Below are 14,456 nucleotides of genomic sequence, written 5' to 3' on the forward strand. Positions count from 1 at the left end.
ATTATTTCATTGCCCGAAATGTTTCGTATAATTCAAAAACACAGAAAACAATAAAAGTTTATACAATATCATTAAATAACAGGGTTCCCACGGTCCTTGAGAGTCCTTGAAAGTCCTTGAAATTTTTTTTGCTAAATTTAGGTCCTTGAAAGTGCTTGAAAAACATCTTAGGTCCTTGAAAAACTTGATAGGTCCTTGAATTTGTCCAACACTGCCGACGGCCCTTTTTATAAAACACCCGCGGATCTTTCTCGTTCTTTCTGTTTTGTTCCCGAGCTCTCTCACGTGGTTTTTAACGCCACCGTTTCTAACCGGGCTTGGTGTCTGCCAAGCGCGCGGAGCACAGCAGACAATCAATGCGTTCGGGGCGAGACCCCACTTCATCTTCTGTCGCATATGCTTAGATCTTCTTTTTCCTTATCGAAACTGGAATACTCTCGAATTTCGTAACAATATGTACCTTGTAGTTTTCAATAAATTTGCCGTTTTACCATCCGCACTTGTCCTTATACGTTTGCGTCATTTCAAAACTTTATTGTAAAGCGTATTCGCAAAGGCACGGCTTCGTATTTGTGTTATGTAGTTTAGACTAATTATGCCTGGGAAGTGCTATTTTAATCCCCAATGGATGGATAATCAAGCTTATAAAGAATGGATTTTATCGATGCCCGAAAAGAAGTTCAGAGCTAAGTGCCGATTATGCATGAAGGAGATCGATATCGCAAAAATGGAAGAATCTGCTCTGAAAACACACATGAAAGAAAGGTAAAACAAAAAAGCAGTCTCATGCCCTGAGTTCTCTTTTTCCAGAGACATCAACATCTAATTCATCTGGTGTAAATACTCCTTCAACATCGTGTGCCCCATGTGAAACAGAAAATTTAGTGGCCGAGGTAACATTGTCTTCTTATCTGGTCAAAAGGAATGTGCTTGATGCTGAAATTCTCTGGAGTCTGAAGTGCACCACTAGTAATTATTCATGTAACTCCTGTGAAGGGATTAGTAAATTGTTCTCCAAAATGTTTGCTGATAGCTGTATAGCGAGACAATTTTTTTGTAGTGCCACAAAGTGAGCCTATTTGGGCTCCTTTGGATTGGCACTATACTTCAAAGGGATTCTTATAAATGAGCTGAAGAATGTTGATTGCTACACTGTACTCTTTGATGAGACGTTAAATCAGTCTCTACAATCTAAGCAGATGGACATTATGGTAAGAAATTGATAATAAAGTTTGCACTAAGTATCTTACCTCCCAATTTATGGGTCATGGAACTGCAGAAAATATTTTGTCCTCTTTTTACAAATGCATGGATGATGGTTAAAAGCTCTCTAAAATACTTCAATTATCCATGGATGGACCCTACGTCAATTGGAAATTCTATTAGAAGCTTCAGTGTGAATTAAAAGAGAAATATTCCCACCAGGTCATATTCATTGGCAGTTGTGGATTACACATAACGAATAATGCTTTTAAACATGGTGAAAATGGGATATGTTCCTTCTAATTTTTATTTTCAGAAAAAATTGTTGCTGCATAACATTTAGAGAAGGTTGTGTAAATTATGGATGAATAATTTCAGAAACGATGTTTAATAGAGGAGAGGAGGGGGTTATGGAATAGTCATGGAATATGGAATACCTAAGATTTAGCTCTGTCTTTCATGCAGCCTTCACATGGAAATACACAGGATTAAAGGATTTCACCATTAACATCTCATTACCATTATAGTTATAGATTGTGCTGAAAATGATTTTGTGAATTAATATGTAAAACCAGTAGGGTTGTTTTTAAAAAAATATAAATTTTAGTCCATAAAACATATACTCTCTTCTCTCTATATAGGCAAAGCATTTAGGTATTATATTTGAAATTAATTATTGCCACAACAAGCATTTTTGCTTCTAGTAAAATAGAAGAGAATAATTTTTAAAATTGGTCTTAGATTAAGGTCCTTGAAAATTTTGTTGAGGTCCTTGAAAAGTCCTGGAAAGTCCTTGAATTTCAATCTCATCATAGAGTGGGAACCCTGAATAAGGATATAGTGGAAATGCTCAAAAACCGGCATCTAGCTTTAATTCTGTTAACTACTATAGGGAGGAGAAAGAAAGCGCATTCCTTAAAATCTTGGTGGCTCAGGGGATAGAGCTCTTGCCTCCCAATGAGGTAACCCTGGAATCCCAGCGGTCTACATCAGCTCCGCTGAGAGATGTAATAAATAGTGATTTGGTCGAATATCGAATATTCGACGGCCGAATCGCAACATTTAACTTGTAATATGTATATATAGTATTTAAAAAATAAAAAAATAATAATTAGAGCTCTTGCCTCCCAATGAGGTAACCCTGGAATCCCAGCGGTCTACATCAGCTCCGCTGAGAGATGTAATAAATAGTGATTTGGTCGAATACCGAATATTCGACGGCCGAATCGCAACATTTAACTTGTAATATGTATATATAGTATTTAAAAAATAAAAAAAAAATTATAAATAAATTTAGTCATTATTGAAAAATAATCAAAACTTAGCTGTATTATTGGTATGGGGTAAAGAGAAAAAACTTTAATATAAATGTTAAAGATAATTAGAAATATTCAAGATAAATAAAATAAAAAAAAGCTGACTAACAGATATTAAAATAAAAAAAATGGTTGATGAAAAATTATCCAAAAAACGTTAAAAGAAATAATGACAATCAGAAACGCTTTTAAAAATTTAGCACTATTGTAGAAACGCCAATATAATATAAATATTATTTCCTGCTTAATATAATATATACAGTCAAACCTCGATATCTCGAACTTGAAGGGAGAGGAGAAAAAATTCGAGATATCGAAAATCGCATGTTATCGATGGTAGAATAAAGAAAAATGCTCGTTACATACCTTATTTACTATTCCATATTTATTCTAAAAACACTTTTTACACTTTCATTTAAAAAAAGATTAAATTGTTGTTTGCTTTATAGATGAGTAAGAAAGTTTGTCTATAACACTTTCTAAGTGGACTATAGCTTTAAATGTCTCCTCTGACATATTCGGCTGCCTCTCAATGAATCTCCTTTCAGTGTTCACTGCAGAAAGTGCTTGTTTGTTAGTAACATTGGGCGGTAAATCTTTGATTTCCTCATCCTCTTCTTCTGATAGTTCACAAAAAGCTTTCGTTTGAGCGATGATATCATTGTCATCCCACTGACCACGCACTGTTACTGGATAATCTACGTTTACAAAGTCATGAAATTCGATGTCTTCAAGCTTCATGAGTCCGGTCAATCTGTTTCAATCATTTTCGGTGTAGTTTTCAGCAGAATTAACGATATTGATTGTTTGACTACTTTCGTGATCTTTAATGAATCCAGACTTCTTGAAGCCTTTCATTATCGTAGATGAAGACAAATCATTCCATGCCTTGTCAGCCATTCTTAAAACTTTTTTTTTGGAATATTTTTTTAATTTTAGAAAAAAAATCTACACTATTTATGAAAAAAAATTCAAGTTATCGAGGGATTAGAAAAAAAAATTCGTGAAATCAAGTTTTTTTTAACATTGAGTGTATAGGAAATTTGAAGGGAATATTTTTTTTCTTCGAGATATCGAAAAATTCGTGAAATCGAGGTTCGAGATAGCGAGGTTTGACTGTATATATATATTATGTAGCCTTCCTGCACTAAACTGCATCTCCAATGTGGACTTTTCATTTTAATTTTTAATAAGAATTCTAAAAAGGAATATTACGGCTATCTTTTCGTAACATCCTGCCCATTTCTAACTAGCATAAAAATACAATGATTTTTAGGACGCAAACTGCGTTAAACAAATCTCGGAATTACTTTTCTAATTCATTCCCGAATCCCAAAATAGCCTGAGTAAAAAATGTTTTCGTCTGTCCTATGAAATTTAATTATTAGAAGTTTTTAAAAAACTATTCGAAATAAAAAGCTTCATTAATTCGATTTGAAATGAATTTTGGGCTTTGCTTTATCGCAAAATGTTTTATTATTATTAAAAATAATAACTATGAAACATGATTTTAAGATTTAATGTAAAGTTCGAATCAAACTCCGAAACATTAATTAATTTAATCACACTTTATAAATTTTTAACCAGTCATATCAAAAACGAAATGTCGCCTCAAAATAGATATACGAGTTTACAAAATGGGCATTTTTTTCGTAAAAATAGAATTAACGGTAAAAACTAAGACATATTGTGCTGAATGGAGTTGCCATTAAGATATTTGTACACATTAAAAGTAAGTTCATATAGATAAGCAAATAAAAAATATTCGTACGCCCCTACAGTGTATATAGTATATGCAAAGTTGCAGTTCGAGTTTACCATAATGCATTATGAGCAGGTTTGTTTTTTTCTAGTTCTACCCTTTATTAATTTGTTATTTATCAAAAGCAGTTTTTTTAAGCTTTAAATTTATGTATACAAAATTACTTTAACTTTCGCAGAAAGTTCATTTTTAACTTAACCAAAACTATATTAATTGTTTTTCCAAGTTGTTATTAAGTGTTCAACTGAAACCATGGAAATTGTAGTCTTGTGAACGAAAATCCGATGCTTTAATTCGAAATTTTTCCAGGATATAGGGAGTTTTTTTTCCGTTTGGAAATTTAATAAAGTAATTTAAGTCGTAAATATTTTGATTATTTATTTTATCACCAGATTAAAACAGCCGATATATGTCAAACTTGCAGCTACATTGATGTTCAACGACGTAGCCTTGTAGTTTCGGACTAAACCCAGAAGATTAACTCTTGAATCAAACATTAGCACGAAACATTTTTTAAGTAGAGGTAACCCGCATTTGAGTTACATTGAGAGTAAAACCACGAAGCGTCAATAGATCGTAGCGTAGCGTCAGTAGATCTCAAGTCCATGATCTTTCTTCCACTGGGTATATTTTTCGTCAGCAGTATCTAAATTGAGAGACCCATAATGTTTAAATAATTGATATAATTTTTTTAAAGTGAGAAATGATCATTACTTTTCAAAATTTCCTTTAAAATGCAAAATTCTTATTAAAAAACATCGTTTGAATCTGAGAATATTTATTATTTGGGAAATGAATTATAAATATAAAACGCTACGTTTGAAAGATGTGCTTCGATACTTAAATTTAAGACATTTCGAAAAATGGAGTTAATCAATTTTTGCAGAGAGCAGTGCCTGTATGTTTTAAATGTATGCTAAAATATTAAGAAGGAACAAAAGCGATTTCTCGAATTATTACTATTCTAACTTTTGTTGAGGAATGTAAGAAATGAAATTAATTTGATTAAAAAAAATTTATTAGAATATTTTCCTTTCACAAAACACTATTATTCCAATGTATCTTTTTACAGCACGAATTTGCACCGTAATGTGATGCTGTTTGTATAAAATTAAACTTTACACTCACAATTCAAAACCTTAAAAGATGAAATTATAGTGATTTAAAAAATATCAGTTTCAGAAAACAAAGTGACAGTAGAAAGTTGCGTACAGAAAATATTTTACTGTTTAAAATCGTTTTACTTTTTGGCCTGACAGAGAAATTTTTTTTATTTCTCTACAATCGGTTGACGATTAAATTATTTTAAGTCCACGCTTTTTAAGAGCGCAACTTGGTACCGTTTTTCACTAATCTCAGCAATTTTGAAATATGTCAAAATGTTCAAATTTCAGAAACATACTAAGTAATTTGACTCAACCTCAGAAGATGTATCATGAAAATATGCAGTTTTCATTTACTTTTGTAGAGCTACACTAAACATTTTTGTTACAGGCGAAAAAAAAGTAACAATCCGTCATCCAATCGTTGTCATTGTTGTAGCAAGCGACTTATTTCTGAAGAAACTATAAAGTTCGTTTTATATGCAGGAATGATACTAGTAAATATAGCGTTCAACGTATATATTTATGTAAATCATTCGTTTTCTTTTCTTTTTTATTTCATATGCGCAGTACGCAAAATTAAAAAGTGGGATACTTCAGTAATTTTTTATTTAATGAATGTATTATTCGCGATCGCAACGCTCGAGTACGCCGTCTAGCGGGAGCCTGTAAATATCAGACATTAATTTATCACGTTTTCATTTAGTTCCATCGAAATCATTGACAGAATCAGACGCCATTTTTTAGCAGCAAATAAGAAACAAAATTTCCCTAAGGAAAAGGCCGAAGAACTTGAAAAAAATCTCCAGAATATTAGTAAATCTTTCAGGAACAGAACACGCCAAACATTTGAAGAAAAATTCCTCAATAATTTTTAATTTCTATTATCAACAAACTTGCAACTGATGACTTCCGATTTCGGATACTGTTACAGATGTGTGTATTAAGGTAATATGCATTTCTTCTGTCTTCAATTCATTACGAATTAAAGTGAAGTCAACATTGCTTTCGTCATTCCAGTGAATAAATATGAATTCAGAACATACAGAATTGTAATAGTTATAGCATATTCTTCTTCGTTATAGAATAGTATAGATTTCTGTATCCATATAATTCGGAAAACAACAATAAAAAATTGTCCAAGTTACTTGAAATAGTGCCATTTGTGCTGATTCTTAATTAATTTTAATCGTTTTCTTGGTAAGTATTTTATAGTTTTGAAAGAATAAGTTCAACTAGAATTCAGCTATTCTGTTTTTAGCTACATATTCAAATTCATATCAATTATAAAATTTTGCTGTGTAGTATGTTATCTAAAAGAAATGAAGGGATTAACTATGTATCTATTATTTGAGAATAAAGTTTTCAAACAAGGAACTTATCATTTTGGAATTCTCCGGGAATTATAAATCAGGTAAGTGCAATGATTTTTACAATAAAAAATTTGTTTGTAAATATTTTTTTTTCATTTGATGATGGTTCTCTACAGAATGGTATTTTACGTCTGATTAAGAACTATAAGAATAATAAAAAAAGAAACAATATGAAAGTTTTTATTTCAATGTAAAGAATTCTTGAAATCGTTTTTTTATCCTAAGAATTCTTTATTTTCCGTTTTTTAGTTTATAATTTCTTGATAAAAATTGTTCTCAAAATACTTTTTTTGAAAAATTAAATGGTATAACATTATGTGTTTATGTATACTTCTTGTATATTCCAATGTTTGAAGTAATATGATTCAGAAAAGTATGGAATAAAAATTCGGTACTTACGTATTAACGCCTCCGCCGCTACAGATTTGGTGGTTTTTAAGTGCCGCTAATCTACACTGAAAATTTTTGCGACAATTCATAAAATAAAACACTTTATTTAAAATCAAAATAGTCAATCGGATTTCGGTGGAAAATGAGCCGATATAGAGTTTAGCATAGATTCAAAACAATCATATCGCCATATGAACTCTGATAAATAAGATTCCAAATGAAATAACATTTCCTAAACGTACGTTTACCAAGATAAAGTTTTATGTTGTGGGAATTGGTACATTTTCGTTTTTTCGGTAAAATATTTCCCTCCTGAAAAAATAAAATTGCATCTTGTTTTGTTTTTGGCAAATCCCAAAGACGAATTTTCGTAGCACTAAAAATGGCGACAAAAAATAGTTTTTTTTTTCCTGCTTCGTCAGCATTCTTTATTTTACGTTTCTTAGTTTCTAAATAATGATTTTTATTGAAACTTGAAATTTTTTGATAAAAATTGTTGTCAAAAAACTTTGTTTACAAAATTAAATTTCATAAAATTATGAGGCTTATGTATACTTATTGTTCATTTAAATTTTTGAAGTAATATGATTCTTAAAACTATAGAATGTAAAGTTTAAATGGGCCTTTCATGTTATATCATTAAATTTAGTAAAACTATTTCTCGGGCATTAGGTTTTAACTCTTATAAGAATATACATATTTTTTTCTGTTAATGTACAAATATTTTTCCGATGTGTTTTGGATATTCCTTCTCTAATAAAAAGAGATACCATTTTGTTTTCGTTTGCATAAGAAAGAATATCAAAAAATTTTCTTTTTTAAATTTAATTAGCCACAATAAAGAAGGAACGTTGCAATGCTACGTGCTACATTAACGACGTCTCTAGAGTAACTGAATGACTGTTCATAAGAAAGGACTGTTCATATAGAAATCGCAGGTATTAGTCTCATACAACAACGCCCCCTATAGTTCGTTGCGATCGCGAATTACAAACTAAGAAACAATTTAAATTATTCGAATGACTAACCTCAATTATGGTTAAGTATTTGTGCAAACGATAATTAAAGTTATGAAATAAGATCTCAAATGTACTTAACTCTGAAAAAAAGTACTGAAAAAAGTGTTGCTTCACAAGCTTTGAGGAGGAACTCGGGCTGTTGGCCAAGGTATCATCATTTGGTTTGCATATACAAGAAGATTGTTTTGCAGAATATACGATACATAAAGCCCTTAATTTGTCCTAATAGCCCGAGTTCTTATTCCGAAAGCCTCTACAGAACATAACAATATCTTTATCATGTTTTTCAGCAGGAATTTGATATTTACTTTTTTTTTATATATATATATTTTTAGCGACGAAACACACATTACAAATAGAATAAAAATCCAATTTAACATTATTCCTTATTTTTGGTGGACACCATACATACTTCTTGTCACGCTATTGAGTAAAGTGAATTGGGTACATCCGGAAAAGTTTTTTTTGTCTTTTTTTTTTTTTTTACATTTCTCAAAATTCCAGTTCAAGTAGTCCAAGACAAACTTTAATCTAGACAACTGCATTTTTTTTACTCATAATTTTATTGTGGTTATATTTCTATGTAATGCACCATCATATAAACGTCTTAAAACAGTACTGCGAGCAATATCTACAATCTTTCTTTGTATAACTCCAGTTTTCTTGGTGTGCAACGCTAATTTGCTTTTAATTATACGGTTTTCTTTCTCTGCCGTTTTTCTTGGTCATCTACTTTTAAGATTACATTTTAAACAATATCCACTTCAATTATTAGTAACCAGGTCATTTACAGTTGACTTTCCAAATGATAATGTAGACGAAATTTTACTGGAGAATCTGTCTTCCTCTGACACTTTAACATAACTCCAAACATACGTTTCTATCCTTAATGAAAGTTTCGTGAATGCAAAGTAAAGGCTTATTGCATAAATATTAATTTTTAACTCATATTTGTTTAAAATTTATTTTGATAAGATTAAAATTATAATCTGGCCGAAGACTTTTAAACAGGAAAATATAGTAGCTTATTTTATTTTTTTCATGTTTACAAATTTTTATACATATAAGGAATATTGTGATGTTACAATTGGTTTTAATAATAAATGAAAAGAAATTTATTTGCTATTCACTTGTTTAAACAGCCAAAAAACGAAAAAATATACTGGTTCATCTGAAAAATGTATAAGTTCATCTAAAGGTGCCAAGTTAGGTTGTGTTCGCAGTGAGGCTTGATGGCAACGCCTCAGCGTGCTGTATCCTCTGCGCAAACTCAGAATAGACAAGTGGCACAATTTTTGATGTCACTTCATACGTTGGAGTACCCTTGCTAATCAATGTAAGTTGAGATGCTACCTTTGGACATTTGCATTAAAAAACATTTCTCTGAAACGTTATAGTCCTAGTAAACGCTGACAATGAAATATTGGCTATAGCGTCCTCTGCGCAAGCGCAAAATGTAGATTTTTCAAAAATCTATTTGAGAGTAACTGGCGCAGAGGACGCAATATGGTTAGAGATTAAAGTCGGTACTCAACGAGAAACTTAACTTATTAACGCAGGCACAGAATTCAATAAACCTAAACTTGTGTTTCATTAAGTTGAAAATCTAGTTCAACCTTTTCATAAAAGAAAATAATCCAATTTTAAGAATATCTTTCAAATTTATATTGGCAACCAGTAAAAATCAGCTCGTATCACTATATCACGAGATAATCTTGAAACTCATATCCAATTCTCGTTTCTTAATCATTTCAAATTTAACTGTTATTCTCATTCGAAATTTTTCCTTTAATAAAGAATCAGTTGTCACTATCACAGAATTACTAAATCTTACAATTAAAAAAAAAGATGGATAATTTTTTGCAATCAGAATTGAAATTGTCAGGATTTGTACAAAATCCATCACATCTGTCTCAAGCCTCGCAAAGAGTTGGAACATTGAAGAATCTTGGAGTTAACAACAAGATCGCCGAGCATAAAAAACGTCGCTCTAAAGGTGGAAAAAAATCTAAAGGCAAGAAATCGAAAAAGTCTAAAGGAAAAAGTGGAGGACGTCGCAAGAAACGATCTAAGAAAGGAAAAGCTGCTGGAACATAACTGAAAAACACGAAGATGGACTTTCAACTTATCAGGCACTAATAAATATAAATATTTGCAAGTAAAGTTTAAACTAAAACCCTTTGTCCGAGACTTGTAGATGCAAGAATATTAACTTATCAATGTATTTTTGTTTAATTATTAAATGTCCAGTAACGAATTCAAAGCATTTCAGTTTATTAGTTTAAGTACCAAATTTAAGATACATGAGCATTTTTTAATATTTTATTTATTAGTTATTATGTTAGTTAAAAATACATTAAAATATTTGGCCGAATCTAGGTACTGCTGCTATTTTTTTTGGTACTATTCCGTTTCTGGAGGCTGTAAATAAATTGTCTAACTATTTTTGATACCATAATTATGATAGGTACAAGTGGTATTAGGTACTACTCCGTTAATTAAGCATGACTGGCATCAATAATAGTTTGGCGATTTTTTTTTTACGGTCTCCTAAAACAGAATTGTACTATTACTTTCTACGGTACTTATCCATTTCATCCGAGTAAATAAATTCAGCAATTTAATTTTCTTCTTATTCAAATAAAGAAATTAAGAAAGAGTTGAATTTAGTTTTTCTTTCTTTCCATACGCGACTTGATCACCTACCCCGGCGAAATGGATAAGTGCCATTTCTATTATGGCGTAGAAAAGAACATAATTTTTAAAAAAAATCTCCAAGATAATGGAAAAGACAATAATGTAAGGCTTAATCCTAGTATACGTTACACGGTGAGTTTTGCAACATTGGCGATGTTTGAGAGGGCGATAAATTTTAGACCATTTCTGCTATACAGAAAGAATGCAAAAAAAAAAAAAGTTACGGAAATATCCAAAACTTAAATTTCTTAAAAAAATAATATAGCAGTTGTGACAACTCTTGTTGACTAGAGGCATAACTATTTATTATAATTAAAGTTTCGGATAATTACTTACCAATCGGGTTATTTTTTTACAGATAATTTTGCAGTTTCAGAAAACATTTATGGAATTTATTTCTCTACTTCAAAAGTAATAAGTTATATATTATCAAAAACGAAAATTTTTACCTTGAACATGTTGTAAGCTGACGAAAACAAAGAGTTGGCGGTAAAAGATCGCTTTAATTTACGTCTTTTATTATTAATCGGAAGCTTTTATATTTTTAAAAGGCTTAAACTAGAAGTTTAAATTTAAAAATTAGTATCAAATTTATTGTTTTGACTAATGAATTAGGTTCCTGTATAACTTTGCGTTTTATAAGTATTTTTTAAAGCAATAGTTTAGTGCTGAATTAGAACTCAAACGAGAAATCGTTAGAAAATTAGAATTTAAACGTGATTCTCTCGACTGTATTCATTATCGTACATTTGGCGAAATTTCCACGATTAACAAAACTTTTGCCCAAAATTTCACATTCAAAATTCATGTCTACGCAACAAAAGCAAAACAGAAAGCATTCTTTTAACATATTTCATAACCGAGAAACTAAACCGGTTAGCCGGGCGCACGGAAATTCAACTATTATCTTTTCCTTTTTTTTAATATTTTATTTAATTTTTATGAGTTTAAAAAATAAGCAAAATTAAAAATAGTTAAAAAGTTGGCGGATGTTTACATTTTTTGACGACTTTTCGCTTGCGCTGGGCTAACCGAATAGTACCACAAAACCTATCTATATAATATAAAAAAATCAGTTTTGATTTGCAGATGACACTTCGGATACCTTCCTCGTTTGATATGATACATTCAATTGATAGTACTAAGCATAATTGACAGCTAGTTATATACAAATTTTAGTAAAAACTGTTACCACCATAGAGTAGTTTTCAGCAAAATTTGTATAATTATATAGTTTAACTTAGCATGATCTTTAAACATCATGTTAGAACCAATTCGTTGATTTGTAAAAAAATGTACAAACTTGTCATTTACTTTAATATGTCAACACAAATCCTTTTAATATCTTTATAGTTAAAGAACAATTTAAATATGAAGGAAAGTTTTTTTTTTCTCTTCTTACTAATACAATTTTTCCATATCGCCGGCGCAAAGAATAAAGTTGCCAATAAAAAGTCACTGAGAGCATTTTTTAATTTTTGGTGATCACTATTTAAAAAAAACAACTAAATAAATAAATAAAATAACTTAATTTACTTGCACCGGCGAAATGGAAAAGTACTAAAAAATCTTGTACATTGGCTAAGTCTATAATTATGTTTCCCCCCTTTTTTTAATATAAAAGTTGGATACCAACCCAATTATTGATAATAAGTATACATTACATCAACGTTGCTTATTTTATTTTGAAGGTCTTACAAAAGCGGGTACTTTCCGTTTTTTGGTATTATCACAACACGTATATCAGTATAGTAGGAACATATTATCTCACTAGCTATATTAGTTACCTATACTAACATATTACGTACCTAAATATACCAGTAAATTAAGTACCAGTCAATTTACCTGGATACTTATTATCACAGTACCTATATTAGTAAATTGAATATTAATTACCACATTTAAATAAGCATCACTGACGTCAATAATAGTTCGGCAATTTTTGTACGGTCGCCAAAACTGAATAGGACTAAAATGCGTAACATCCAGATGAGAAAAGCGAAAATCTTTAAGTAGCGTTATAGTCATTTATTTTACTTGGATGAAAGAAATAAGTTTAAAGAAACAACTATTTTGCGTACCCTTATCAGAGATGCCAACTTGCTCCGGACAGCGAATAAATATTTTTAAGTGGTAGCTTATTAATTGTAATTCTTGGTTAAATAAATTCAATTTATTAGATTTTTATCTACCACTATTTCTAAATTATTCGTAGGTTTATATAATTCATCACTTTTTATAGTTATGTTATTTTAAACTCTTTAAAAAGCAGGTAAAACTAGTCAGGTATTTACAAAATTTAGTTTGTAATTATTTACCGTTTTTCAAATTATTTTGGCGTGTCCGGTGCAGTTGGCATCTCTGCTTTATACTTAAATCTTTTTTACTAAATCAACCATAGTCTGAATTTTATGTATAGTATATTCCAATAAAAAAAAAATATGTTTACTTTGCTATTTTTTTCCAATACCTGCAACATCAAAATATTATGAAATACGAATACACTCTCAGAAAAATTGCCTCAACTTTTAGCTATAATATCAGTATTTTGAATTATAGCATGCAAACTCTGCACTTTTGATAAAGTGTTAAAATAAACCATATTTTCCTTTTCGTTCAAGTTTAAGAAGGAGTAATTATCGTGATAATATAATTCAACTTGGCATCACGCAAACAAGCAAATTTGTGGTTCCAAAATTTTTAACGATGCAGGTCTTGAATTTCGTCCTATTGTGATATACAAGGAAATTAGACAACCATTTTGGGAACTGGAGAAATTTTTCGTGCAAATTTATAACAATCTTTATCAAAGGTTAAAATGAACCTTGTTGCCGTTCGAGTTGAATCAAGATTAAGAAGGAATTATCATTGATGATAAAATACAAAGTTGTAAAAAATTCATCTTAAGTTCAAAATTATACAGCACTATTGTTTCACAAATTTGCGATTTAAGCCACTACAAACTGAATGATTTTTCTTTAAAGTACCAACCTGGTTTATAAGCATTCAGGGTTTAAAAATGGATTGGATACATTTTATGAGTATTTATTTTACTGAGTTGAATTGAATGTTTTTTTGCTGATGAATGATAATTAAAAGGATCAGATATAACAATAGTATAATCTTCATATTTAGAGTAAAAAATAATTCATATTTTAAGTATTTAGAGGTATCACATACAAGAACTGTGATAATAGGTTCTTTTATAGTTCCCTGAAAGGAATAAGTACTTTATTTTTTGCCGTATAAATTTTTTAACTTTTCATTATTTCAACCTACTAGTATTCATATCATCACATATTAATATCAGGTGTGTAACAAGTGAGATTAAAATACAAGTAATTCAAACGTAGCAAAAAAACAAAGCACCATAGTTTTTGCCAAAGTACTTAAAAAATTAAGTAGAAACAAATTTGAAAAGTACAAGGGCCCACTAAAAATTTTATTGTGTTTTTTTATTATTTATAAATATGTTTAAATTACTAATTGTATAGATTGAGCAGGGGTTCACACAATCTAATCGCCATGACGCCTAAATACTAGCAGCTGGAGCCGATACTTAGCAGTTGTAGGGGGGGAGGAGATGAAAAAAC

At 30.2% G+C, this 14,456-nt stretch overlaps 1 protein-coding gene across 2 annotated transcripts in view; it reads right to left on the reverse strand.

The window, feature by feature from the left end:
- The window catches only part of LOC107441631 (Alg13 UDP-N-acetylglucosaminyltransferase subunit), a 76,292-nt gene that overhangs the window by 55,395 nt on the left and 6,441 nt on the right, over positions 1-14,456 (reverse strand). The gene's annotated exons all lie outside the window — the stretch shown is intronic.

This window comes from Parasteatoda tepidariorum, chromosome 3 (genome assembly GCF_982258835.1).
Source record: "Parasteatoda tepidariorum strain Cologne lab strain chromosome 3, Ptep-v5.0, whole genome shotgun sequence".
In the NCBI taxonomy this organism is placed as follows: domain Eukaryota; kingdom Metazoa; phylum Arthropoda; class Arachnida; order Araneae; family Theridiidae; genus Parasteatoda; species Parasteatoda tepidariorum.